General features: G+C 45.4%; 1 long non-coding RNA gene across 1 annotated transcript; it reads left to right on the plus strand.

Moving 5' to 3' along the window:
- The first annotated feature begins 16,253 nt into the window (after window positions 1-16,253).
- Window positions 16,254-20,795, plus strand: LOC112653723 (uncharacterized). Its single transcript, XR_003132444.3, has 3 exons — window positions 16,254-16,374; window positions 16,477-16,719; window positions 19,767-20,795. It is a non-coding gene; the product is annotated as an uncharacterized LOC112653723 (long non-coding RNA).
- The last annotated feature ends 6,351 nt before the right edge of the window (window positions 20,796-27,146 follow it).

A 27,146-nucleotide genomic window follows, 5' to 3' on the forward strand; every position in this document is an offset into this window, starting at 1 on the left:
GCAGCATTCCTATAGGCTGTGCCTTTCTTAGGGACCAGACCTTGAGGTCCTGGCCTCCAAGATGGTGACTGCCACTGCTAAGGGAGGAGGAAGGACGATTTCCTCCCACAGTCTGCCACTGGGTGTCTGGGTGCCAGAGAGAGTGCCTGAACACCAAGGTGCAGAGGCCCAGCCCCTTCTAACCACATCTCTGATCTAGATTCCAGCTGGGTGTCCTTGGGTCAGATGCCTCATCACTCTGAGGTTCGATTTCTTTCTCTAAAAAATAATCTCTTTCTCACTTGACAGTGTTTGAGGAAGCTCAAGCAACAGAATGGTGCAAAGAAAGGCTTTATAAACTGTAAAGTGCTGTATGTATACCGGTTCTTCATTTTCCCATTCTTCTTGGAGACTGATTCCTCTGGGAAGTTAGCAAGTTCTGCTGGTTTCTCTGACTTGTGGAAGCTTCTCTATTCGACAGTCACTCTACTAATGTTACTGTAAAAATATTCTTCTTATTCTGTATGCAGCTCTGTGGTGCTGCTATTGTCTGGCTTCTTGGCATCTCTATGAATCCAAGACATTTTGTGTGGAGGGCCTGTTTGTTTGATGAATGCTCAGTAAAAGCAATTGTGAAGAGAACACTAAGATAAAATCAAAGTTCGATTACCCCTCTACCCCTCCACCAGCTTTGAAAGCTCCACCTAATTCTATTTTAAACTTATAAAACAATGTGGGAGATACTGAGGTCTATAGCAAATGTAATTAATAATGATGGCGGTAGTAATGGATCCCACATTTTCGTTATCCTTCATTTCAAGTCTGGTACCTAAGCCTCCATAGGGGTGCCCAGAGACCTCCTGAAGGTCCTCAGCATCCCCACAGCTGGTGGCCAGCTGCAGAACTGCCTCCCAAAGACCACTCACCTCACCCAGCATCTAGAAGTCAAGACCAGGCTCTGGGGCCCCTGGGTGTTCAGAACACTTCCACGGAAAGCCAGACTCTTCAGATGAAGGTGGTTCTCCAGAGCTGGGAAGCAGTGTGGCCCCTCAGTGCCTCAGGACAGGTGACCTAACCTCAGTTTTCTTGGCTACAATGGGCTGATAGGTCCCTTGAAATGAGACAATATTAACTTTATTTTTTTTAAGATTTTATTTATTTATTCAAGAGAGAGACACACACACACAGAGGCGGAGACACAGGCAGAGGGAGAAGCAGGCTCCCTGGGGGGAGCCCGATGCGGGACTAGATGCCAGGACCCCGGGATTACGCCCTGAGCCCAAGGCAGATGCTCAACCGCTGAGCCACCCAGATATCCCGAGAATATAACTTTACCGCAGGCATCTCCCTCCTGGTGTCAATGAGGTAGATCCCACCTTTCATGTGAATTGTTCAGTGTTGCCGAAACTTGATGTGAACAGGGAGCTACTTGGCTTTCGCACTCATTAGAACTCAAGGTCCCACAAGATGGCTCTGTGCTTCTCCATCATTCTGTCCTCAGGGAACACACAAACTGAGCTATTTTCCTGTGAGTTTTCTTCAGTGATTACACCAGACACAGGAACATCTGGGCCTGCAGAAGATGAGCCAGCTGACACCCAACCACGTCAAAGCGGAAAGGGCCACAGAACCACAGTTTTTAGCCGCTTCCTTTCCAGGTCCTTTCTAGACCTGAGAGAAAATCTTTACACACAATATTGGTCTGAGGTAAATCAAGTTCAGACCACGCAGAAGCAGAGAAATAACTATGTAAAAGCAAAAGACGATACATCAAAACATTTGTGGGTCAGGCCTTGATCAGGCCTTACACATACCCAGCCTGACAGTTTACGACTGCTGGAACTTTTCCCCTGGTCCACCTTCCACCCATTACCCCAGTGATTAAGAGTTGTGACAACGCCAGGAGACAGCGTGGCAGGGAAAGCAGAGACAACTGGTTGATCACCCAACTCTTCCTTTCCTTCCTGCTAGTAGAACTTCGAATTACTGGGGACAACAGTGCGCTTTGATAAAACATATTTTCAGGCCCCTCTTGCAGATGGGAACCGTTAATAAGATATAAGCCAAAGTCTTTGGTTTTGGCTTCCGAAGAACTCTTTTCGTGGGGCTGAGTCAGCTGAGAGGCTCTTCTTCCTTCCTGCTGCCTGGAACATAGATGCAAGGGCTGGAGCTCTCGCAGCTATCTTATGACCATAAAGCAGTTCTGAGAATGGAAGTTATGTGATAAAAAAGTTGGAGCAGATTCCTATGTCCCTGGTTACAGTAGAATGAGGCTTTCTGCCCCAGATTTCCTCCCTTGGATTTTTTTCATGTGAGCACAGGGTAAATCCCTCCTTTTGGGGCTTTCTGTTATATGTGGTTGAATCTAATCCTAAGTGATACAACTGGCTACTTAAATCATGCTGTAAGGCGTCCGGCTAGCTCAGTCAGTAGAGCATGAGACTCTTAAATCATGCTGTATCACCAAGATTAGAAAAAGACAAACTTCTAAACCCTGGTGGAATAATAATGTTTTCTTTATATACAATAAGCACATTTGAAATCTTAACCATCTTTATCTTTTTTGGCTTTAATCAAATATTCTGAATATCTGTGCTCAGGTTTATGGTAAATTAAAGAACAAAGAAGAAAATAACCCTGGGATGGAATAAATGAAGCTAACTCAGTCATTCATCCACAGCTTTGATTATGGGGCTAGGCAGGTAGCCCACCATTTGAGGTGCTGGGGGGTATTAGCTTTGGGCTGCACTTTCTGAGTGAATATGGTACCAATGCTCAGAGAGCTGATGTGACTGCATAGGTCCCTGGGCCACCCAGATCTGGAAGCTTCTTGGCCAGGCCAGCACTCAATCCATGCAGCAAGAAGTGAGACTTCTGGTTTTAAAATATACAAAATGCCACTACATGTAACCACTGCATCTCCCTCGTAGCGTTCTACACTTCTCAATATTGCCACCAGACTTTCTCAGTGACATGAAGAGTTGTTTGCAAAATTTGCAATCCTCTTTGAAGTTCAGGGATTCTGCGTTTTGAACTAAATTTGAATTATTTGGCGGGGTGGTGAGCTCAATTTATTCTGGCAAAACACACTTCCTGGTTAGAAGGAAAGGTATTTAAGGGGCTTATAAAAGGGTTCTGGAAGATTCTTGGACATAAAGTGCCTTTCGCTAAACAATTGTGCTGAGTTAAGCCTAAGTGAATCAGAAACATACATATTAAATTTCCCCTGAAATCCACATGGGTATAAAAATGTTGGGAAAGGGGGCTTAGCAAGATGTAGTTTGCCAAACCCAAAATGTTTGAAAACTAATTTGAGTGTGTAAGTTTGGTGAATTGCTCTTGGACCCACGTATCCTAACCCCACAGTGACAAGACTTTCCTCTTGCCTTGTAGCCGGGACTCCCTGTAAAGGAGCATCAATTATGGAAGAATCTTCCTTTGGACGTTTGCCATTATTTGAATCCTGGGGTGGAGATGGAGGCGGGGAGTGGAGAAGCTGTTGAAATCTGTGTTCTCACGAAATAGCCTGGGGATCCTGTTGTCGTGCCTTTGTGGTGTGAAAGTCACTCAAGCAGTGCTCTGGAGGTTCCCCTGTAATCAGAAAGTCTCTATAAAGCACATCATGTCTTAGAATATGTTTAGGCACAACAGATGGGAAGCCTGTTTATGTATATCATCATATAGTTTTTTTGATACAGCATTATGGTGATCCTAAGACTTCCACACCACCCCCAGGGGAAAAGACTAGCCACCTATAGCATTTTCAATTTTATAATGCTTTTTATTATTGAGAATAATCCCAAAATGAGTTTATATTCTATTATACTATATTTTAGTATGCTATACTATATTATTATAATCATTAAACATAGTTTACCAATTAAAAAACAATGGGTTGGATAAGGTGTATTTTCCACCAGTGATGGTAAATAAGCATAATCATTAGGAACAAAACCAAGAATTACAAGTGTCACGAGGCCTAAGTGTGCATTTTATAAATTCCACGGATACTTCAATTATTGTCCATTTCAGCCCGTCTTTTATCCCGGGAAGTACCAGCATTTGCACCTGCTAGCCAACGTCCAGGGGTTCCACTGCATTCCTCCGGGTGGCCACTAGATGTCATGGGACCAAGTTCGGTAGGAAGTTGCCACTAAAGTTTTTTCCATTGCGAGAAGCAGGAATTCCCCAACTTACAAACAAATGGTGTTTCAACAGTTTATTGATCGTACCCAACACTTCACCTGTATCATAGACACGATGCCAGAAATAGAGATCAGTGCCCAGACTCGCCCACAAAATCCCACTCACTTCTTAGCCTGAAAAGGGGTCCTAACTTTGAGATCAGACACATGTGGGTGTGACTCTCTGTCCAGGGAGCACTTTGGACCTGGCACTTGAGCTAAGCGCTTTGCACCTCTTCCTGCACTGCACTTTCTCTTCTGAAAATGAGAGTAATAGTTCCTTCCCAGCAAGGTCATGGGAATACACAAGAGAGCAGGTGTGACATGCCAAGCATTCGCGTGGTAAAACAGACAGGACGACATCACTGCTGCCCACATCATAATTGACTGGACAGACAGTATCACACCAGAGCCCTCTCCTGCCTTCCCTCAGCTCCCAGGCATCACTGCCTTCTGGAGGCTTCCTGATCCTCATCCTTTCCTGCCCCTCACACAGACAAGGCAGCCAAGGACCCTCTAGTGAAAATTGGCCAAGAGACCGCAGGAAAGTTTCTTTTCAGGCCAAAGGATAAATATATATGCCTAGGAGGTCAGCCTTGCAGATGGACTGAAGGATTCCCATAAAGGCATTTATTAGCCTCGTTGTTGAAGCTTCCTGGGTTTCACTTTCCTCATCTATCAGAAAGGGATGGTGGGACCTCCTGAACGGGTTGAGAAACCTAAATGACATCACAGATGTGTCAGGGCCAGTCCTGTGTGGTGTATGGTGAATGCTCCATTTATGCCACTTGAGACTCTCATGCTAGAGGGACAGAAGCCAGTTCCTTCCTTCAGCCCTGGCCAAGACACTCCCAGCTGGGTGGGCAGCTTTTCAGCCCTTCTAGAACCTTTTTCCTAGAACTTAGTTTTCTCTGTGATGGATATCATAGGTGGTTTTCAGCAGCTCCAGACGCCAGGGGACAGAGACCCTTCTCTGTCTGACTCCAGGCCTACACCCTTTGAAACTCATCCCCTTCACATATATTTATGCTTCATCCTGACACTGCAGACGCTTCCTGCAGAAACTTCTCTCTTCCTAGTCTCCTTCTAGAAACATTTGGATTTGGAAAGCTTAACTTTGCCCTTCCTTGTTTCTCTATCCCCTGTTACATCAGTCATATGTTAGGGCTAATTCTTCCAATCTTTCTTTCTTCTTCTTTTTTTTTAAATTTAAATTCCATTAGCCAACATATAGTACATACTTATTTTCAGATGTAGTGTTCAATAATTTATCAGTTACATTTAACACCCAGTGCTCATCACATCATGTGCCCTCCTTAATGCCCATTTACCCCATCCTCCTGCCCATCTCCCCTCCAGCAACCCTGTTTCCCAGTATTTTTAGTGCATTTTGGCCTCAAGGTTTCTTTCTCCGGCTGACTCTCATTTGTAGACTTTGCAGAGAAGGATCTCAACTCATCACCAGTGTGGAGATTCATTAGCCATCCATGTCTGCCATGGGCACAGCATTCAGAGAAGCTCTAGAAACCAGCCTTCTCACACTGTACCATGCACAGGAATCACCTGGGATCTTGTTAACTTACAGACTCAATTCACAGGTCTGAGGTGGGCTCAGGATTCTGCACTTCAGGGATCCCTGGGTGGCACAGTGGTTTGGCGCCTGCCTTTGGCCCAGGGCGTGATCCTGGAGACCCAGGATCGAGTCCCACGTCAGGCTCCCTGCATGGAGCCTGCTTCTCCCTCTGCCTGTGTCTCTGCCTCTCTCTCTCTCTCTCTCTCTGTGACTATCATAAAAAAAAAAAAAAAAAGGATTCTGCACTTCATATTAGATAACAAGTATCTAAGAAGTGTGCTTTCTAGATTGGCAGCATCAGCATCTCCTGGGAGCTTTTTAGAAATGCAGACTCTCAGGGCCTGCTCTAGACCTACAGAGATAGAATCTGCATGTTAACCAGAGCCCTGGGAGTTTTGTATGCATATCACGGCATGAGAAGGGCCACCAGGCTCTGATGGCTGGTTGGCCAATACCTGGTCTATTATGAAAGGCACCTCCCACCCCCACCCCCAACCTGAAGCCCATCTTCTCAGGATGGCTGAAATGAGTCCTTTCCCTCTCTCTAGTTCTCTGTTTCTTTTCAGAGCAGAGATCGGCTTTAGGCTCATATCTCACCATGAACCTAAGGAAAGTTCAATACCCATTTCAGCCAAGAGCCAACTGCCCCCACTCTTCAGAGACTCCTTACAGCTACCCCCAAAGGAATGGCTTTGCAGAATTTTAATCAATACAGTTTGACAAGATCAGAGCCCAGAAACACCAGGGCAATACTATAAAGAAGGGGTTATATTTTCATTCCATGGAATAAGAACTGTTCTTTAGACTGGTGTTGAATCCTGGGGCTCGAGGAAGACAGGTTTAATGGAATGAGATGCAGACCTGGGGAAGGTAGGAGGGGCTTTAAGGCACTTTGGGAATTAGGTTCTGTGCCACTGGAGGGGCTGGGATGGATATTACTAGGTCAAGAGGCCCACTTTGGGATATGAGGCTTCACTCCCCCTGTGGGCTGCAGGGCATGGCAAGGGGTTTGCCCAGAATGGTTGGCCAATTGTGGACAGTGGACAGTCAATGCAGGAAATGAGAGGCCAGAACAGGGAGATGGCACCAAGTCTCAGGTGTCTTTGTAGGAGTGGCAATTCTAGCCATTGTACAGATTCCAACTCATGGGGTAGCTACATTATATTATAAATATGATTTGCATATGCAAAATTATAATTATACATCTATTTGTGTAGTCATTAATTTGATATTGGTCTTTTTAAAAAAAGATTTATTTTATTTATTTTAGAGAGAGAAAGAAAGGGAAAAAGGATATGTGAGCAGGTGGGGGGCATGGGTAAGAGGAGAGGAAGAAGGAGAGAAGCAGACTTCCTACTGAACCAGGAGCCCTATGGCACTCCATCCCAAGACCCCAAGATCATGACCTGAGCTGAAATTGAGTCAGATGCGTAACACACTGAGCCACCCAGGTGACCCTTCTTTATGAGACTGAACTCTGAGGGCAGGAACACTGTCTAGTTTCTCCCCCATTGACCAGCCAAGTGGCCAAAATAGTGGATGTGCAAAAAAAAAAAAAAAAAAAAAAATCACTAAATTTTGAGTCCATGCATTGCCTCCATATTATGTCATGGACTTAGGCCAAGTTAGGAGTTTCTAACATCCTGGCTCTGGCAGTTGTTGGCCGTGTGACCTGGGGTGAGCCTTCAGCCTTCAGCTCCCTACTCTGTAAAATAGGACAGTTTAGCAGCACAAAGCTATGTGGATGGTTGTCGTTAAGGTGCTGGGCTGTTCTGGAAATGGGCTTCTGCAGGTGAGGGTGCCTGGTCAGGTTGGGTGTGTGGTTGCTCTTCATCTTCTCAAGGAGGGTGTTCTCCAACACCACGGCTGTACATTAGCCAAGGTCAGGGTCATTTTGCTCTCAATGGGATGGAATGGAAGGCTGATCAAGGGAAAAGCAATTTTTTTTTTCTGAGCTATTTGAACAGAAGTTGGGATAGAAAGAAATATTGTCTAAAGTAGAATTGACTGAAGTGTGAGGAATGTGCAAGAGAGTGAAGACATCTAGCATAGTAGCACCACATCAGTCTCCTTTCTGGTTCCCAACCCCTCCCACCCAGAATCAACTCCTCACACCCGAAAAGGCCTCTCCTGATCTCTCTTCCATCTTGTGCCACATCCAGGCCACACTGCATGCTTGTCAGCTGCCAGCTGCACAGCGTGTCTTTCTGTTCTGAAAACATATCCATTCTCATTTCTACCTCAGGGCCTTTGCAATTGCAATTGCCTCTGCCTGGAATGCTCTTTTGTGACCTCTTCTATCATGAGAGTCTCAGCTCAAAGGCTGTCTCATCAGAAAGGCCTTCCCTGACTAGCCCATACAACATTCTTCCCTCATAGCATCCTGTCCTACTGCCTTTACAGCACTTACTATATCCTTTTCCAAGTTGGCTTATTGCCTGGACTCCTATTTCTAGAATCCAAATGCATAACTATAGAGGCACCACCCACACCAGCCACCAGGGAGCATCATTGACCAAGGACAGCTTGGTACTAGGTCCTGAAAGGGACCCAAAATACGCAAAATGCAAATGGTCAATACATATTAAGCATTTTCATCAACTGTGAGTTGGGTACTTTATTTGTAGGTCTGCAGTGAATGCATCACAATAGATTCTCTTTCTAGAATAAATTAAAAGCCTTGAGCTGGAGTAATACAGTTAAGTCCTGCTTGTTTTTCCACCCTTTCTGGGGATATTAATAGATGAGATGCCATTCTCAATGTTTAACCTCTATTGTAGACCTGATAGAGACCACAGAGCTCTCCAAAACCTATTTCTTTATTTCACAGGCAAATCAACTCTGGACTTGGAGGGTCAGTATTGTCTGGGGTCACAGTGTTAGTTTTTTTTTTCCTTTCACTTGAGAAATGTATTTTTTATAGGGTTTTGTAGGAATTAAATAAAACAACTCTAAGAAATATATTCAGAAGTTCTCTTGGTAAGTTAAAGTAAATTATAATAAATCTTCCATGAGTATATAGTAATCTCCTAAGCTTTAGTTCATATTCCATGAGTTTTCACTTTGTTCCAACAGACAGGGTAAACATGATCCAATATGAAGTGACAAATCAATCTGCTTGCACAGTTTACCTAATTTCTTATTTTTTAAAAAATATGAATTCCTTGTGTTAGTTGTGACTGAACCAGGGCTAGAATGCCCAGACACCTGGCTCCCAACCACATGGTGATTTCTACACCAGGTGGAAATCTACAATCCTCTGCATATGCTAAAGTACCCTCTTGGTTTTTACCTTGTAAGAAGTTAAAAAGGTCAATCCTGAGTGAAGTGACATCTGGGAATCCAAAGGATTTTATACTTTGTTAAAACATTTTATGAGCTGGGTATGATGACCACAGAAAAATTGGATGTGGTTTTTGTTTTCAAGGAGTTTCTCATTTAGATGGGAAAATACATCCAGATAGAATAATGCCTGCCTGGAGAAATAGAGGTAAGAGATGGTACTCTTGGTTATAATGGAAGGTTTTTTTTTTTAAAAAGATTCAAGACCATACACTTGGACCTTTGTGTTGTAATCTTGTTTGACAAAATGATAGCTGGCAGCATTTGCTCAACTGCATCAGAGATGCCAGAGTCCCAGCTTCACCTCTGGGTAAGGATCGCACTGGGGCCATGGGGCTGGCCAGCCTCGGCCCAACGTATGACCTAGGCTCCTTGTCATCCTTCAGACCTGCCATTTCTGCCTGGTTCCCAGCATCTCCCATGCAACGCATTTCTAGGATGTGCTTTAAAGATGAACAGCCCCTCAGGGCATCCCCAAGTGGCTATAAACTCTGAAAGTGCCAAAAATAGGCCTGATTCGGGCTGTTACTAGATAGTGCTGACGTGTTTGGGCACAAAATAAAGGTCACCAACTTATAGCAGAGACTTTTTCCAAAGGAGGAGGGAATGCTGCCCACAACCCAAATCTGTCACCTTCCATCCCGGACTCAGGAAGCTGCACTGCCAGGCTGTTTGGCATGGCCATGTTGGGCTTACTGCATTTGGGATGCTGATCTCAAGAGGGAGAACATTTTTTATTGCTATTTTGTAAAATGGCACACAGCTATGAGCTATCCCATAAAGCTCTTTGGGTTCTACCCCATATAATAGGGTCTAGTAGACAAACTTTCTCCTCCAGTTGGGCTGGATTCACTGTCTATTATATACATTAAATATAAAAAAGCTGGAGTGTAGGTGGTCTGGAAGTCTGTTGTCTGTAACAACTCTTTCTTATCTATGGTCCTCTCCCATCTTTCAAATGATCTAGCAACTTCCTCTGTGCTAACTTTTGTGATTGAAGAAACTTATTTTTGGTAACTTTCCCAACCCACAAAACCAATCCCATTTTAAGGTGGAAAAGTACAGTGTAACAATGGCATTACTGTTTTTTGGTGGGTGACACGAAAATGTTTAAGACTGACCCTAACACCAGTCGCTGTTGAAAGATACTGCCTTGTACAAAATAACAAACCAAATCCCAAACTGTCTGTTTATGGTCATCACGGTTCACTTCATTAAGCCATAACTCTGATTACATTCTTTCTTCTGCCCTACCCTGAAGGCTGAGCTTGGAGGCCAGGGGGCCTGGCCTGCTCTTCTGTGGTAACTGTTCACCCAAAAGCACATTTGGGCAAAATAGATGCAAGGTGGACAAAGGAAACTCTCAGGGGCTCTGTGGGGACCTTACTTCTGGGGCTCCTTGTGGGCCCTGGGGTCATGCTTCCATCTCCCACCTCCTGAGCACCCCACCCCGGGAGGCCCCTGGTTCCTGTTGCACCTGCAGAGATTCACTGGGGAAATTCCTGGCTGAAGAGGGAGAGGGTGAGGTAGGCAAGGTGCATGTGGGAATATGCTTTAATCTGCAATAATCATGCACAGGCAGAAATCTTAAAAGTATGGGATGAAGTGGGACAGAGGGAACCAATATTTGGAGCACGTAGCTGGTGCTCAAAAATAGCCATTTTGTTGTTATAAATAAATATAAATAGGTGGGTTTTCCCCTTCTGAGTCCAAAGTAGTCTAAATACTGACTTCTCCTGGGCTCTGGCTCCCAATATCCTGTAGTCTTAACTCTTGAAAGGGGTTTCAAGTATGCCCACATACAGGCAGAGCCATATTTCAGGGGCCTCCAACTCAACAAACATGTGTAGGACTGCTGTTATGTGCCAGACTCCAAGGCAGGCACTGAAGCTCCAAAAGTCAAAGTTCACTGCTGACCTTATAGCTCTCACAGACTGGGGAGAAGACAGGCTCACGATGAGAGATTGGGAATGTAAACAGCCATTTGGAGAGGTGCAAAAAGAGGAGGACTTACTTAGGTTTAGTTCAATTGGTGACAGAAACTGGAAATCATGGTGACTGAAAGCAGATCGAAGTTCATTTTCACATAAAAGAAATACATACAGAGATGGGAAGCCAAGGGCTGATAAGACAGCACCACACACAGTCAGTAGAAAGCCTGGCATCTCTGTCTTTCTTTCTGTTTTGCCACTGTAGCTTGTTAATTCCATCCTCAGGTTGGCCCCGAGATGGCTGCTGGAGCTCCAACCATCATGGCCAGATTCCAAGGAGAAAGGCTAAGAAGAAAACCAGCTTCCTGGTCTAATTATTCCCCTTCTGAAGAATTTTCTCTAAAGCAACCCCCTCCCCACCATCAATGTCTTCTGCTTACATCTCCTTGGCTACAGATATCTGTAAAGCTGGGAAGTGAAGTTTTGTTTTGGTTTGCTTTTCCAGCTGGCCCCATTGATGCTCCTAACAACATAGGAGTCTGTTAGTCAGGAAGAAAGGGGAATAGATGTTGGTAGGCAACTAGCAGTTTCTGCCACAGAGACACTCCTAATCATAGAAGACCATTCTAGAGAAATGTGTCATCATGAAGCGGAAAGAAAATATGAGTCAATTATGCAGAAAGCATTGCAGATGGAGAGAACCAACTTCTGCATAAAGCCTAGGAGGTAAGAAATTTCATAGAGCCTTTAAGGAAGGCTCATAGGAGTCGGGTATGGACACTTTGCCCCTAAATATAATTCCCTCATCTGTTTAACCTTACTTTAGCTTAGGATCAGTGAAAACATAAGTCTTCCTATCCATCTTAAGAAAAAGTTGGGGTTCCCATTCACATTAGGGTATAAGTAAGTGTCCACTCTTTACAGAACAACAGATTTGGAGTGTGGGTCCTGGAACATGAATGGAGAAATAAAGAACTCTGAACACAAGGGGAAATGCTGCCTTTCCTCTGGTTTTTGGGCTGAGATGGCGTCTGGAGGCAAGGGGCACAGGTGACTCTCCTAAGCAATGACTGGAGAGGCTCCAGCTATGTGACTCTGATACCATCCGAGAGGACTCGGCATACTACTACCTGTTTGACGATTTCACATCATAAATACATGAAACAATATTTTAAAATTGCAGCCTCCGGGGATCCCTGGGTGGCGCAGCGGTTTGGCGCCTGCCTTTGGCCCAGGGTGCGATCCTGGAGACCCGGGATCGAGTCCCACGTCGGGCTTCCAGTGCATGGAGCCTGCTTCTCCCTCTGCCTGTGTCTCTGCCTCTCTCTCTCTCTCTCACTGTGTGCCTATCATAAATAAAAAATAAAATAAAATAAAATAAAATAAAATAAAATAAAATAAAATAAAATAAAATAAAATAAAATAAAATTGCAGCCTCCTTAGCTCTGGACCCTATGGCAACAGCTTCTCTAAATTTCTTTTGTTCTGATCTCACACATCATTTCAGCATGTGAGGAGGGGGATGCCTGGGGGGAAACGCAGGCTAGACAAATGTAAAACATGTTGATTTTGTTTCTTTTCTTTCTTTTTTTAAAAAATTGATTTTTTTTTTTTCCTTTCAACAACTGAGCCTGCCAAGCCCACTTCAAGGAAAGGAGTTGCATTTTAAGTTAGCCCTACTTTCTGGAACTGGTGGGAATGTCTTCTTCTTCTTCTTCTTTTTTTTTTTTTTTTTTTAAGATTTCCGCCTGTGGTCACCTTGTAAGGCTTTGCAGTCCTTCCATGTCTTCTCTCCTGCCTCATCCCAGCTCCTCCTGGCCCAATTTCTCATCACATCTGCTGTGGGCCAAGTGCCCAATAATTTTCCATGAATGCCTCTGTACAGCAAGGTTTCACAGCTGCACTACTTAAGGTGCAACATACCCAATGCATATACTTGCGGCCTACCCCTGTCAACCCTGCCCAGAGAGCCATTGGAAATTCAGTTTCCCGGGAAGAGCTCTGACTTTGCAACTCAGTGATCACACAGCCCCACTCCATGGGCAGACGCAGCCCCACGTACTCCCTTCTCCCACAAGCTTTCCTGTTTGCAAAAGCGCAGCTCAGGAAGGGAAGTAGGAGGTGGTAGCATCATAGTCTGGGAACAAAGGGACACTTGCATACATTACTCTGAGGTCCAGGCCACTATACACATTGGGCAAAATGTTTATTGTTGCTTTTTTGATAAGTGAGCTATAACTCTTTAAATGTGTCCGAGTCATCACAGGATCTGATTCTCATCTCTTAGAAGGCATTACATTGCCTTAATATGCAACAGTCTAACAGAACATTAAATCATTTTTTAAGGTTTCATCTAGTTGAGCCTGAGCCAAGGTATTCTTGGGTTGGGTTTGCACATCCACCCTTTTTTTATATAGTTAAAAAGAAACACACGACAAAATACCTATCAAGTGATTTCACTCTTGCCAGCATCCAAGAGTGATCTGCTTAAGTGGGCCCTTTTGGTTTCCAGGGGCCCTACTGTATGGCTTCACTCCCCAGGATCAGCAAGTATTCTCTGAGTGCCCACCCCCCACACACACACCAGCCTGCAAAATGAGCGGTGGGAGAACGTGGTGGGCTGGCCGCAGGTTAGGAAAGTCACAATTTCCCAGGAATGCCAAAGACTGGGTTGGAGAACCAGGCTAACCTGGGGCTGGGAGGGAAGTAAGTGCTTGGACTCCTTTTATGAACAATGCTTCAGCAAAGGCTTGGCCTCACCTATGATCCACTCTCTCTCTCTGCAAAATCCTGCTGGGTCACTGAGGCCACAGTGAGGGCAGCCCTCTCAGGAAAGCTTCTTTCCTCCTGTACCAGACCTTCCTCTTTCGTCCTCATTCAGGCCACCTTCCAAACAGCCTTCTGTAAACTCTGCCTTGGATTAGGTTTGGCTGTTCACATGTCAATCTCCTGGCTGATAAGAGAAGGGCTGTATCTCGATCACTCTAGAATCTTGGTGACCCAGAGAATGGGGTAGAAGCCCCCAAACACACAGCCTTCGTTCGGGAAGATGGGGAGCCGTAGCTTCCATTGTAATGTCTGGTCTCCTAGCCAGTGCTCAGCATAGACCAGCATCCACACCCCATCCAGGTTACTTTACTTTTGCATTTTGACCCTACCTCTGTCTTGCCCCAGGCCCTCCTCAGCCCATTTTGGGCCTCCCCCAGCCCACCTTCTCCCTGCCTGGGTTCTTGGGAACACATCGCAGCGGGAAGAGAGAAACATGAGGACATCGGGTACGAGTGAGTGAAACTTCTGTCCAGTGTTGGTCACTTCGAGGGGAAGGCCCACGCCCCGGGAATGGGCCATAATTAGGAAGGACGGTTGGGTAAGCGGTGGCCCAGATGGCTGCCCAGAGTCCTGATGGGAAGCTCGTTCAGGATGCCCAGTGACATCCTGAGGACCTTCTAGATCATTCTGGCTCTGTTCTCACCCAGGGCCCGGCCCCTGTAGGGTGCTCCTCCTGCATCTGGCATCGCCCTGGCTTCTGCCCAGATCCTGGGGCGGCTTCTAGAGACCTTGAGGCGCCAGGAACCACCAGGGTCCAGTGTCGCAAGCCCAGGGCCAGGAGACAGTCTCCCTGGGTCTGGCTTCTCCTCCCTAGCCGGCTTGGCCAGCCTGGAAACAATGACTGCGGAGAGACACTGCTTCTCACGGGGGTTTTGGAAACCGCGGCGGGGCCTCAGCAAACAGCTTTTGCAAAGGACTGTGGCTCCCAAAGAGATGCTTCCACGCTGGGAGGGTGCAGAGGAAGTGACAGAGACAATAGACAGCATTGTGTCTTCTCCCAGGAAGCTCTGCTCTGCGTTGCTTTCAGGGAAATTGACTCTGGGGCCGCTCGGTCTGTTCCAGAGCGACAGCTTTATGTGATTAGGTTAGTCCCGGGCTAGGACGAAGCCGCACTTCCTACCTCATTAACAATAATGCCAGCAGAGACCAGCCATGCTATGGGGGGGGGGGGGGGGCTCGGCAGGGGGGGGCTCGGTGCCCTAATTCGTGGGGCAAGGGCTGAGCGGAGGGAGTCGCAACAACAATGCATCTTGGAGCAGAAGCTGTCTGTGGAGGGAGTCCAGCTTTGATGTGGGGCCCTGTCCTGATTAGGGCTGATGGCTGGGGCCCCAGCCGTGCTCTGGAAGGTGGCATAAGCCGGGATGGCATTTGGGATGTGGGCTTTTGCACCTGGGTCTGATGAAGTTTGATGGGGTTTAACACATGCAAACAGCAGCTTTTGTTCTCCAGGACAATGGCCTCCCCAGCCTGGACCCAGTCTGAGACCCCCGTGGCACCCGTTTCCTCCCCGTCGCCTCTTGTCACTCTCCTCGTTGAAGTTTAATTAGGACAAGGAGCTTTCGCAGGCTCATTTCGCACTCCAGCAACTTTCTAACACTTCCTAACGAGGAGGAGGCCACAGCCTGAGGAGGGGAGGGGGCAGCAGAGGAGGGTATGGGGAAGGACAGAACGGTTGAGGGGGCTGGGAGGGGCGAGCAGGGGGTGTGTGGGGAGCAGAACAGGCACAGAGGAAGCTCAAAACCACACCGGATCCTCGGGGAACTAGGGATTGATCTGGGAAGAAAAGAAAATAAAACAAATCCTAACTGGCCTTTGTTTTCTGGGTGGCCAGACAGTAACTTCCCCCAAATTCTCTCTGGTTCCGGAAAAAAAAGCACAAGATCAATGGGTGTTGACTTTGTGCCTTTCAGAACTGGATCGCATGGGCCGTTAACACCTTATACTCCTCTAACTCACACACAAGCTTTTCCTGTTCACTGGGTTCTGAAGCACAGGAGTCACGGGGACAATGCCCGGCGTCCCAACTCGCTCCCGAATCAGGCTCCCACAGGAGAAAGAGTCCTGCTCCATGTGCGGACTGTAGGAATCCCATATGGAGGGGCCAATCCCGCTGCCCTGGCTGGAGGTGTCGGCAGGAAGAAACAGAGGTGGACGGACGGGGAATCCCTGCGTACCCTTGCCCGTTTAGTCAGTATAGTTCTGATGCTGCTATGGTAACAAACCCCCTAAATGGAGGTGCTTACAACCTGCAAAGATATTTTTTCTTCTGCTGCTGCTGCATGTTCATGGGGTGGGCTCAAAGCTCTGCACTCCATCACCTCCCCTTGGGGCCCTACACTCATGAAGCATTGTCCCATTATGAGCAAAACTGATCATGGGTGTAGTAGAGGGAGAAAGAGATGATGACAGTGCACATTGGCTCTTGAGCTGCCTTCACAGAGGTGATCACATCATTACCAAAGAAAGTGACATATACATATGTGAGAGGAGACGTGTCCTTTTGTTATGCTTCTAGAAGGCAGACCAGAGATATTTGGTCAGTAGTACCAGTAACCTTCCATTTGCTATGTATTGCTGTGTGACACATTACCTCAAAACTTAGTGGTTTCAACCAACAGTTATTTATTTTCTTACTCAGGGATCTGGGAGCAGATTAGCTGTGAGTCTATCTGGCCACAGTTCAGTCCTCCTCAGGGGTAGCCCGGCCTCTCCGTCTATCCTTATCAGTCTCCAACTGGGAGGAAGGTGAGAAGAGAGGAGTGCAAACCTTTCCAGAGTCTCCTGGTGAAGAAGGACAAAGAGAGAGAAAGAAGGGAAGTACTTAAGTCCTTGAAGCTGCCCAACCCCTCCTCTGGCTTATGCCAGCTCTGCTCTGCCACAGGTGGGTATGGCCTGTTGGAGCCGGGGTCTCTGCCCAGGCAGACTGAGATGTTCCTTTGTGAGGAAGGTTAACAGACAGCTGGACCCCTTCACTAGCTACGTATATACTAAGTGCATGGTCTTCCCAAGGCCTAGGTTCAAGTCTATGCTACAGAGAAATGACAAACCACTATGTATGTAACCCTTTGAGTTATGAGTGAAACTTTAAGGCCAAGTGCCTAATGAACATCCTGGCTCCTGTGAAACTTCTAGCAGAGATTGCAACCAGACAAGAGGAAAGAGCCAGAGCTTTGAGAGGAAACCCAGTGGGAAGTTGGCAATCAGAGCGATGGAGGTGGGGAGTGACGTGGGCAAGATGTGCCCAGCTGTGGGCCCTGACCCAGAGGCTCTGGCCTGCAGTGGTAGGAAGGCCTCTCAAGTCCCTCTCTGATAACCCATATAGCTTCTGCCAATGGAAGATTCTCAATTTGGAGAGGGAACAGCAAGAATATTAAACTTTTTAGATGACATCATGGTGGATGTTCAGAAAAGTTGTCAGTAGGGGCAACAGTCTCTTATGAACCATCATCTTCCTCATTTCTAGAATGTCTTGGCAGAGGGGGTGGGTTGGTGGGTAGGATTCTCACCTCCCCTGGGATTCTGGCCTATGTAGAGCACAGATCCCAAAGTCTCTCTTCTGGGGCCTGAGGAGGGTCTGCATATAAGTGGAGAGGATAAGGTGGTGTCCCCAGGAGGCAGACAGGACCCATTGAGGGCAGCAGGGCTAGTGTGGGTTAGAGGATTACTGGCCACAAGGACTATTCCTTAGATAATCCCACTATTAACTCTTTGGTCAATAATTAGAAAGATGACTGGAAAAAGAGAAAATAAGGAATTTGGTCCAAATGAGGAAGGCTCAGGTAATTCACTGGGTTGAATAGGTATCTGGCAAGAGGTGTCCCTCTTCAAGGCTGTTAACCAGGCTGGCCTGGCTAGGGGCAGCCTGACCCCGGGAAAGTCTTCTTTGGTTATGTGCAAGTGGTCAAAGGCCCTGAGGTTGGGAGCTGGCCAACCGATGCCACTGGCTCTGACTAACCCACAAGTGTGGGTGTGAAATGGTTCACCCAGAGAGGCCCTAGGACCCTGGCCAGAGCCCACTTAGCCAGCTTCCTCCCTGGGGAGTAGCTTTCATTTTGTGAAATGGTTTTTTTCTCTGCCTCTGTTGCTCACTCCCAGTGTACTCCCTTTTGGGAATACTTGAGACTTCGCTTTCAATGGTGAGACCCCAGGCATCCCGTGTTGCCATTCAAAAGGTGCTCTACAGGCACCCGGTTGCAGGGATGACTGATAAAACGTCCTTGGGAAGCAGTTTAGCGGAATCTGTACACACTCCATGTCCCGGGAGTTCCACTCCTACCTAAGGCAAATAAGTGTTTATCCTCACTCAAATATATGGGCAAGAATGTCCATAGCAGCGTTCTTGCTAGGAACCAGGACACACCCAAATGTCTGTGAAAGGTAGAATGAATAAAGTGTGCATATCCACATGAAGAAAATACCATAGTGCAATGAAAATGCAAGAACCCAACGTATATACAACCACGTGGCTGACTCTGATACAAAGCTGAAAGAGAGAAGCCAGACAGAAAAGGGTATATGCTTCACAGCTCCATTTATGTGAAATCCAGGGACAGGCAAAACCATTCTGGGGGGATCCCTGGGTGGCGCAGCGGTTTGGCGCCTGCCTTTGGCCCAGGGCGCGATCCTGGAGACCCGGGATCGAATCCCACATCGGGCTCCCAGTGCATGGAGCCTGCTTCTCCCTCTGCCTGTGTCTCTGCCTCTCTCTCTCTGTGACTATCATAAATTAAAAAAAAAAAAAAAAAAATTAAAAAAAAAAAAACCATTCTGGGGGATAGAAGTCAGGATGAATGGGGGCTCCGTTGGGGGGGTAGGTATTGCTAGGAAGGGTATTGCTAGGAAGGGGTTGAGAGCCTTCACGGGCTAGAAATGTTCTAATTGTTTACCTTGGTAGCCGTTACACAGGTTTATCATGGGAAATTAAAAGATTCATCAAGATCTACTTTTTAATTGAAATGTAGTTGACTCATAATGTTACATTAGTTTTAGGTGTACAGCATAGTAATTGGACAAGTCTGTATGTTATGCTGTGCTCACAAGTGTAGCCACCATGTGTCACCATACAACATCGTACAACACTATGACAATATCGCTGATATTTTCCCTCTCTGTGTCACCAGGCTGTACTTTTAAGACACACGCACTTTACTGTATGGCTGCTGCCTAGAAAGAAAAAAGTTGATGTGGTGAACAGGTTTCCCGCATGTTCGGGCTCTTTCTAAAGCTTTTAGAGATGTTTCCTTAACAATGAAGAATTGATTACTCCATAACAAACAAACAAAATGCAATACAAATGTCGCTTTACCTTCCAGACTTCAGAGTCTTTTCAGGAAGAAATAATTTTGGAGGTATGACATTCTAGTTGTAGAATTTTCTCTCTCTAAGGAGGCGATCCCTGCCCCCTCCCCCTGGTGTCGAGGTTGGTGTGGCAAATAGTTTCAATTTTCAGATGTCATCTTCCAAGCAAAGAGTTCTCATTATGGTCTAATTACCTTGGCTATTGGAAACAGGAAACGGAGAGCTGAGCTATTGAACTTGGGAAAAAGAAAAGAGAACTGCTTCCTACCAATATTTTTAAAGTTTCAAAAAAAGGTCGCTGCTTAGTATCCTCAGGGCACATTAGGTACATTAAAAATCTGCCTAATTATATATTTTAGCAGGAAACCAAAGAAAGGGCCAAGAAAGCGCAGTTTCAATCTTTTGGATAAATAAAAATAAATGTGTGGGTATAAGCTATAAATACATACACCCTGCATTTTAAATGGCCTGATCACATATTTGCTTAAGGAATTGCTGCACATCATGGTAAAAATAAGATACATCACATACTTTTCCCCTGCAGGATATAAATATACAAATAAATATAAAACATTGATTTTTTTTTAATTGGGTAATGCATTCTGGTCAATAAAGTTCCTTTTTCTTCAGGAATTTTTATGGTTTGTGTGAACCGTCTAGGCAGAGGAACTCTGTGGAAGAAAATGTAGTGACAAGAAATCCCAAGAAATGGGGAGTGCTTGTGTTTCTGGCAGGGGGCTTTATATCAGAGCCACTTACCCAGCACCCCCACCTCTGGTGTAGAGAGCATTTCTTCTATGGAGACGTGCAAAATGGACCCCTTACGGATTTTCATAGTTCTTATAAAATATATGTTATGCCGACAAGCCCAGAGAATGGGCTCTCATCAGAAGCATTTCCACATCGTTCTGCTGCCAGCCTCTGTGATATTGGATACCACAATGGAAACCAACAAAGCAAGGAAGATCGACATAGAGACACTGGGAAACAAAATCTGTATATTTTATTTCAAAGGGAAAGTCTTCATGAATGTCTCTCTCTGGCCCTTTGGAGACACGACGAACATAGGTGTACTTTTAATCGAGTAAATTAAACTTGCTATAAAGCAAGAAGCAGCAGCCGAATGGCATCTTGCTGGAATAAAAACACACCAGGTCCCTTGAAACAGGACACTGGGAGGGAAATAATTAATAGTCGCCCTCCCATTTTAAGGGAGGTCTTGCTAACTGATAGAGCCCTTTATCAACAGTTCAGAAATAAAGGAATGCATTTTAAAAGAGTCAACTAGGTATAGACTCCCAATGACTTTAGTGCAAAGGGGAAAGCCTTCAGGGAGGCTTTACCTGGTTTTCTGTCCCTGTCAAAACACACTGGTATCTTTAGCAAGATCTAATGGCTTTTATTAAAATTTACTTAAAATTATTTAAAATAGCAATAGCTCAACAGTAACATAGTTCCCACCATTCTGTAAAAAAGTCTCAGCTTTGTTTTCCTGAATCCTCATGTATGGTGTTTTGAGTTAGGGGGCCCCTGGAATGCTCAGTCAGTGGAGCATCCAACTCTTGATTTTGGCTCAGGTCATGATCTCAGGGTCATGAGATCGAGCCCTGTGATGAGCTCCATGCTGGGCATGAAGCCTGCTTAAGACTCTCTCTCCCTCTCTCTCTAAAAATCAATCCATAAATAAAGTGTGTGAGTTAGGTTGTTGATGAATTGCTTAGATTTGTTTTCACCATTCATATGTCAATGGCTGAATTAATGGCACAAGAATGAGTACAGAGACACAATAACACGTTCTTGTTTGGTGGGGCAATGGGGTGGTGGTGCGTGGAATGCCACGTTCATATAGCTACCTTAGATAGTCAGAGATGGCAATTTCCCTGGATGTGGGAAATTGCCCATTCCACAGGCAAATAACTGTCATTAGGACATCCTTCAACTCAGACTTGAAGCCAGCAGCTCCAGCAGCTCCTGGGAACTTGCTAGAAAAGTACCAAGTCAGGCCTGACCCTGTCACTGAGTCAGAATCTTCATTGTCTCAGCCCCCAGGGCACTGCTGTACACATAAGGGTTTGTAAGACTAGTTCTAGTAATAGGTGTTGATGACTACACACCTCATCCAGGCATCTTAAGTGAAGGGACCAAAGGTGAGTAAGAGCTGGTCCCTTCCAGCAAAAACCTGATATTTTATTAAAACTAAAAGGTGTGGAGGGGTGCCTGGGTGGCTCAGTGGTTGAGCATCTGCCTTTGGCTCAGGTCGTGATCCCCGGGGTCCTGGGATCGAGTCCTGCATCACGCTCCCCACAGGGAGCCTGCTTCTCCCTCTGCCTATGTCTCTGTTTCTCTGTGTCTCTCATGAATAAATAGATTTTTAAAAAAAGACTAAAAAATGTGAACAGAGATGGGATATTATCTTCAAAAAATTGCATTAGCGTGTGGATGGGTGTCTGCCTTACATTCACCCCAGTTCTCCACACTGAGGAATGGTCCTGTTCCCCTCTCAACAGGTGAGAATGGTCCTGTTCCAGATGAGACCAGGAATGGTCCTGTTCCCCTCTCAACAATGGTTTTATAACCTGATATCTACCACACCAGCCATACCTCCTGCCTCCACACTGGTCTGAGTTAGATTCCTTTCTGCGGCTGCTGGACCAGCCATGGCATAAAGATGAAAGGAGCAACACAAGGTTTTCTTCTGGAAAGCAAGTGTTTTGAGGCAAAGGTGGAAACACAGGGTTTCGTTGGTTTCCAAGGGAAGCCATGCACAGATGCACACACTGACTAATCCTATGCCAGATGTCTGCCTGCTGTCTCAGAGACACAGCCAGAATTCTTATTTGGTCATTGCTTCAGGGCAGGGGTGGGGGGTATGAGTGGTCAGAGGACAGGAGGAGAGGTTCCACACTTCTGGTCTCTGAATCGTGAGCTCTTTCTCAGAGCTTGTAGGAATGTTGCCTCTGAGCTCTGTGATCCTTAACAGCGTCATCCTTCCATGTAGATGCAGGGCTCCCTCTGCCATGTGGCTACAGCCAACTGCAAGTTCCAATGAAATTGGCCAGAGAGCTGGGAAGAAGATTTGGGCGGCTGGCCTTTGGCAGGCAGGGATGTGATTGGGTCCCGGGAGCTCCCTCTCCACTGTGGGCCCAGGGAGCCCCTCACCCCCACCTCCACCCCCTCCGCCCAGATAACTTGTTCCAGGTGTGTTCAATCTCAAAACAAAGAAGCTTTTCTCTGTTGCCTGAGAATGAAGAGTCCTCTCGCTAGTTGCATGAAGTTTTTCCGAGATGGTAATATTTGGTTACAGTAAGATCTGTTATTTCACAGGAAACCCAGCAGAGGTGCCCGTAATTTGATTCACGTAGAAACTGGGAAAACTCTAAGCAGGGAGCTGGGGGGAGTGGAGATCCCAGCTCATTAATGCAGCGTTTAGTGGGGTCAGTGTTTCGCCCTCTGAGCTGAACCTTGCACAATAGGCTGCCAGGTCCCCAGCCACCTTCTAAGGTCAGGGTCACCATGGAAGTTTTGCTGGCATTGCTCTAAGTATAACATCCCAAACAGTTTCCATGACCCACATTATTCCCTCTGCCTTCATATTTCTAGTGATTGTTAATATGTGACGCTATAGCCCAAGCAAGTAGCATTATGCCACCAAACTAAATCCAACAGGTAGAAGTGCCAAAAGTCAATTGCTACACATTTGTTGGGGTGCTATACTATTTGGTACCTGGAGAACATAATTTTATCAAGTACCCAAGGTGACTTGAAACAATACCTACAGGTTTTTCTAAAACTGTTAATATTAATTTATATCTTTCCAGGAATTTTTACTTCGAGAACTTCTGTATCAATTAACTAAATCTGTAAGTTAGTATGAATTAATAAAGATTCGTATCAATTAACAAGGAAGACATTGGAAATAATTGGATATTTAATTTATAATATGTATGAATGGCTTAAAATCTAATTCATTGGAACATATTTTATCCAAGATCAAGAGCATTAAGAAACACATGCATATAATGGGAAAGAAATTAGATGAAGGCTTTTATCTGTTTCCAGATCTGATGATGTATTTATTTAAGCACTCTTAAAGAGCAGGTTCTTGCTGTCCAGGGCCAGGCAGCAAAGTGCTGAAAGAGTGGAAACCTTTCTGGAATAGCATTTCAAGCCCTCGGGACCACGGTTCCCTCTTGGTCTCAACTCTAAGAGGTGCCCATGGCCAGTTTCTCTCTCAGGTGCAGAGCAAGGACAACATCTGGAGAATGTTTAAACATCTGGGTGACAGGCATTCCAGTAAACCAACAGTTCAAATGATTCTGTGCTTACTTCCCCCCTTTTTTTAGTCCCTTTGTTGAGGAACCAGAGCTGATGAGTGGTGGACCTTCCTGGTAATGCAGTCACAGGTTTGAGGGATGGAAGAGGACAGTTGAGGGTGGGGATGGCATATACAGGGGCTTAGGAAGAGGGTGAAAACCATGAATGTGGGGACTTTGAGTTACTGATACCTTCTAGATCCAGGTTCCTGGCCTCCCACCTCTACCCTGGAACTGCAGTTGGCCACACTCCATATTGGGTGCAGATGCATACTGCAGTGGTCCAGCTAGGGCACATTAGTCACATCACAGTTGTCATCTGGAAATACCTGGTTAATGACTCCTGAGATGTGCTTTGGTCCCTTCATGTTGGATTCGGTTTCCCAGAGTTATTTATTGTACCAGGTATTGCCTGGTTGGTATAAAGAAGTCCTTGGTAAAATCATCACATTACACCCTCTCTCCACCCCTTTTTCCTAGGTTTTAATATGTTCAGTTTTCCTCTGCTCTAGTTGTTTGGAACTAAACCCAAGTCTGCCTGTTGCACTTATTCTTCTGGTAAAGAACCCGGATCTTTCTTTAATTTATAACATGCGCCAAATATGCTAGCATTTATGCTGCGTGATTATACAGCAATATTAGCTTCTTAAAATGTTAAACATTTTAAAAATAACCAGCACAATATTTAGATGTCTTATTTACATTTTGATTTTTTTCTTTAAGACTGCGAAAATGATTACAAGGATAAATAAACACTTAATGGAAATACTTATAACACAGTATTTTAAATAGCTTTTAATTGTTCAATGTGTTCGCCTTTCTCCTCTTTAAAACAAGAGAAGCTGAATGAAATCTCAGGTTCCTTCTTCTTTATAATTTTATGTTCTAAGATTTTGGTTGTGGGTCTCCTTTCAGTGAGCACACTCCAAAATAAGTCTAGCCAGATCTATTGTTTTTCCAACTTAAATTATTAAAAGTTTTAAATACCCAGAAAGGGTGAAAGAACAGTACGATGGGTAACTGGGTACTTGCCACCTGGATTCCTCAGTTATTAACATTTGCCTTACCTCCTTGTCTTTATGTATGTGTGTCCTTGTAAAATATTTGAAACTAAGTTGCAGGCATCATTAGCTCTATAGACCTCAGCATGCATTTCCTGGAAATAAGTGCATTCTTCTGCATGATGCAACACAGTAATAACCCCCAAGAAAATGAGCAAGACTGGTATCATATAACTATGGTACCTGTGATGCTATAATATCACCTGAGAAGATACATGATGCCTCCTTAGTTTCTTTTCATCTAAAACAGCCATCCTGCCTCTGCTTGCCCTTTCTCCCGTGGCATTGCGATGTGCATGTATATATGTGTGTTTAAGAGACTAGGCTTAATGCTTTGCTTAAACAGAATGTCCTGTTTCCTTGTGGCTTTCTTTAACTGTGCTTATAGAGTTCCATCTAAAGGTTGGCTTAGTTGCAGGTTGCATGTTACTGGCAGGAAGTTTCTCCCAGGTGAGGCTCTGTACCTGCAGCTCTCTGGAAGGCACTCACAGCTTCCTGAAAGGCTGAGCCAGGACCCTGTCCACAGAAGAGGTGGCATAGGGGCATCTGGGTGGCTCAGTCAGTTGAGCGTCCGACCCTTGATTTCAGCTCAAGTCATGTTCTCGGGGTTGTGAGATGGAGCCCCACATGGGGGGGGGCCTAGCTCAGTGGGGAGTCTGTTTGGGATTCTCTCTCTCCCTCTGATCCCTCTCCCTACTCTTTCTCTCTCTCAAATAAATGAATAAATCTTTTTTTTTTTTTAAAAAAGGATGGGTACAGGCTTGGCAGAGATTATAGCCTCAGAAGCCCAACTGCCTGGCTTCAAACCATGGCTCTTGCCCCAACTTGGGTGAGTTATCTGTCTGTCTATGCCTCAGTTTCCTTATCTGAGGAGAGTAGCGGAATCTTCCTGTAACTTTGTTGAGAGGACTCACTATATTAATACCAGGAAGGTGCCTAACACAGTGTGGTACACAGTAAGCACGTGTTAATGTGGGGTTTGGAAAAAACATGTATTTAGCCAGAGAAGCTCAATCATCAGAGGACATAAGTGCCATTCAAGCAGCCTCTGTGAAGAGAGCCCAGTACATACACAGTGGGGTTTGTTGAAGGCTTCATGTTGAACACAGATGCTGGTTCTGTATATCCAGCATCGGGGCAGCATGGACAGCCCTGGGAACACTGAGGTCATCTCATGGGACACGCTGCTCTCTCTGTCACAATCACACCCAGCCCTCACAGGCAGCATGATTGCAAATTGCCAATACTCATCATCTCTGAGTTACATCACCAGGAAACATGCAGGTACATATGATACTGGGAACCTGTTGAATATGGTTAATTATGTTTCATTACCCCTATCCGCCTGCTGCTAGGTTTACTGTACTTTTTCTTGAATGGCAAATAAGAAAGCTTTTTATTTTAAATGACAGCCTGGGGAAGAATCAGGTTGCTAATTTCCCTGAGGGTATAATGTCTGATAGAGGCTGGAGACCAAGAGTCATTTTCCTTAAAAGATACAACTTGAAAGTCATTCTTTAAATTGCTTGGATCTGACCTAGTGAGTTCCAAGGTCCTAATTAAAAACAGAAGGTGGGAGGATGGAGGAAGGAGGGATGGTGCGATCCAAGTGGGTAGTGGTCTGGGACATGTTGCTCATCGCAACTCAGAGGCCATCTGCAGTGACTTTGGAAATGCTCTAACACCCTGATGCCTATCACCAGAAACCACAAGGGCACATTTAGATTTCCCTTTCTGAGGCAGTGGTGGGACTCAATCCGGGGCTTTTGCCTGAAAGGGAGGAGGAGGTGGAGTCTCCTCTTTGCTCTGGACTTGTCATCAAAAGCCTCAGTAGGTCTGTCAGTTTGTCCGTCCTGTTTTGTTGCTGACCTGATTTGTGACTTCAGGCAAATGAGTCTCAGAATTTTCATGGGCTAAATAAAGGGAGAGGGTGAAGTGTCTCCAGCTTTTCTCTCCTCCTGAGGTCCTGGTGAGCTCTAAAATTCAGTAATTAAAATCATACTTAAATTCTGTTTTGTATTTCTTTTGATGTTTTACTGTTTTGCACAGTAATCGTTTCAGAAAATATATGACATCTTGAATAGCTAATGATCATGCAAATCTGTGAGTATTATCGGGAGGTTTGGACTTGGATTGGCAAAGTTGTAATAAAAGTACTGCTTATGGTGGTTGTTCTGGTAGCACTGTGGACTGGCCTTCTAATTTTGAGAATTTTGATACTTGAGAAAGTATCTTGATGCTGTGTATCAGGAGCTATAAAATATTCTGTGCTGCTGACTAGCATCCCCCTTGGGAATTTATCTTAAGATAACAAAAAAATACTGTGTATGTGAGGGTATTCATTATAGTACATTATATAGTAGCAGAAAAGCTGAAAATAATATATCAATAGATCAAGTTTATGACATGGTATTTAGCAATTAAAGTTATGTAAGTGCTAGAAACAGGGAAAAATTTATGTTATAACTTTTTTTGAAGGAGAAAACAATAGGGACGCCTGGGTAGCTCAGTGGTTGAGCGTCTGCCTTTGGCTCAGGGCGTGATCCCAGAGTCTCGGGATCGAGTCCTGCATTGGGCTTCCTGCATGGACCCTGCTTCTCCCTCTGCCTATGTCTCTGCTTCTCTCTCTGTGTCTC

Source organism: Canis lupus, chromosome 3, assembly GCF_003254725.2.
Source record: "Canis lupus dingo isolate Sandy chromosome 3, ASM325472v2, whole genome shotgun sequence".
NCBI classification, from domain to species: Eukaryota; Metazoa; Chordata; class Mammalia; order Carnivora; family Canidae; genus Canis; species Canis lupus.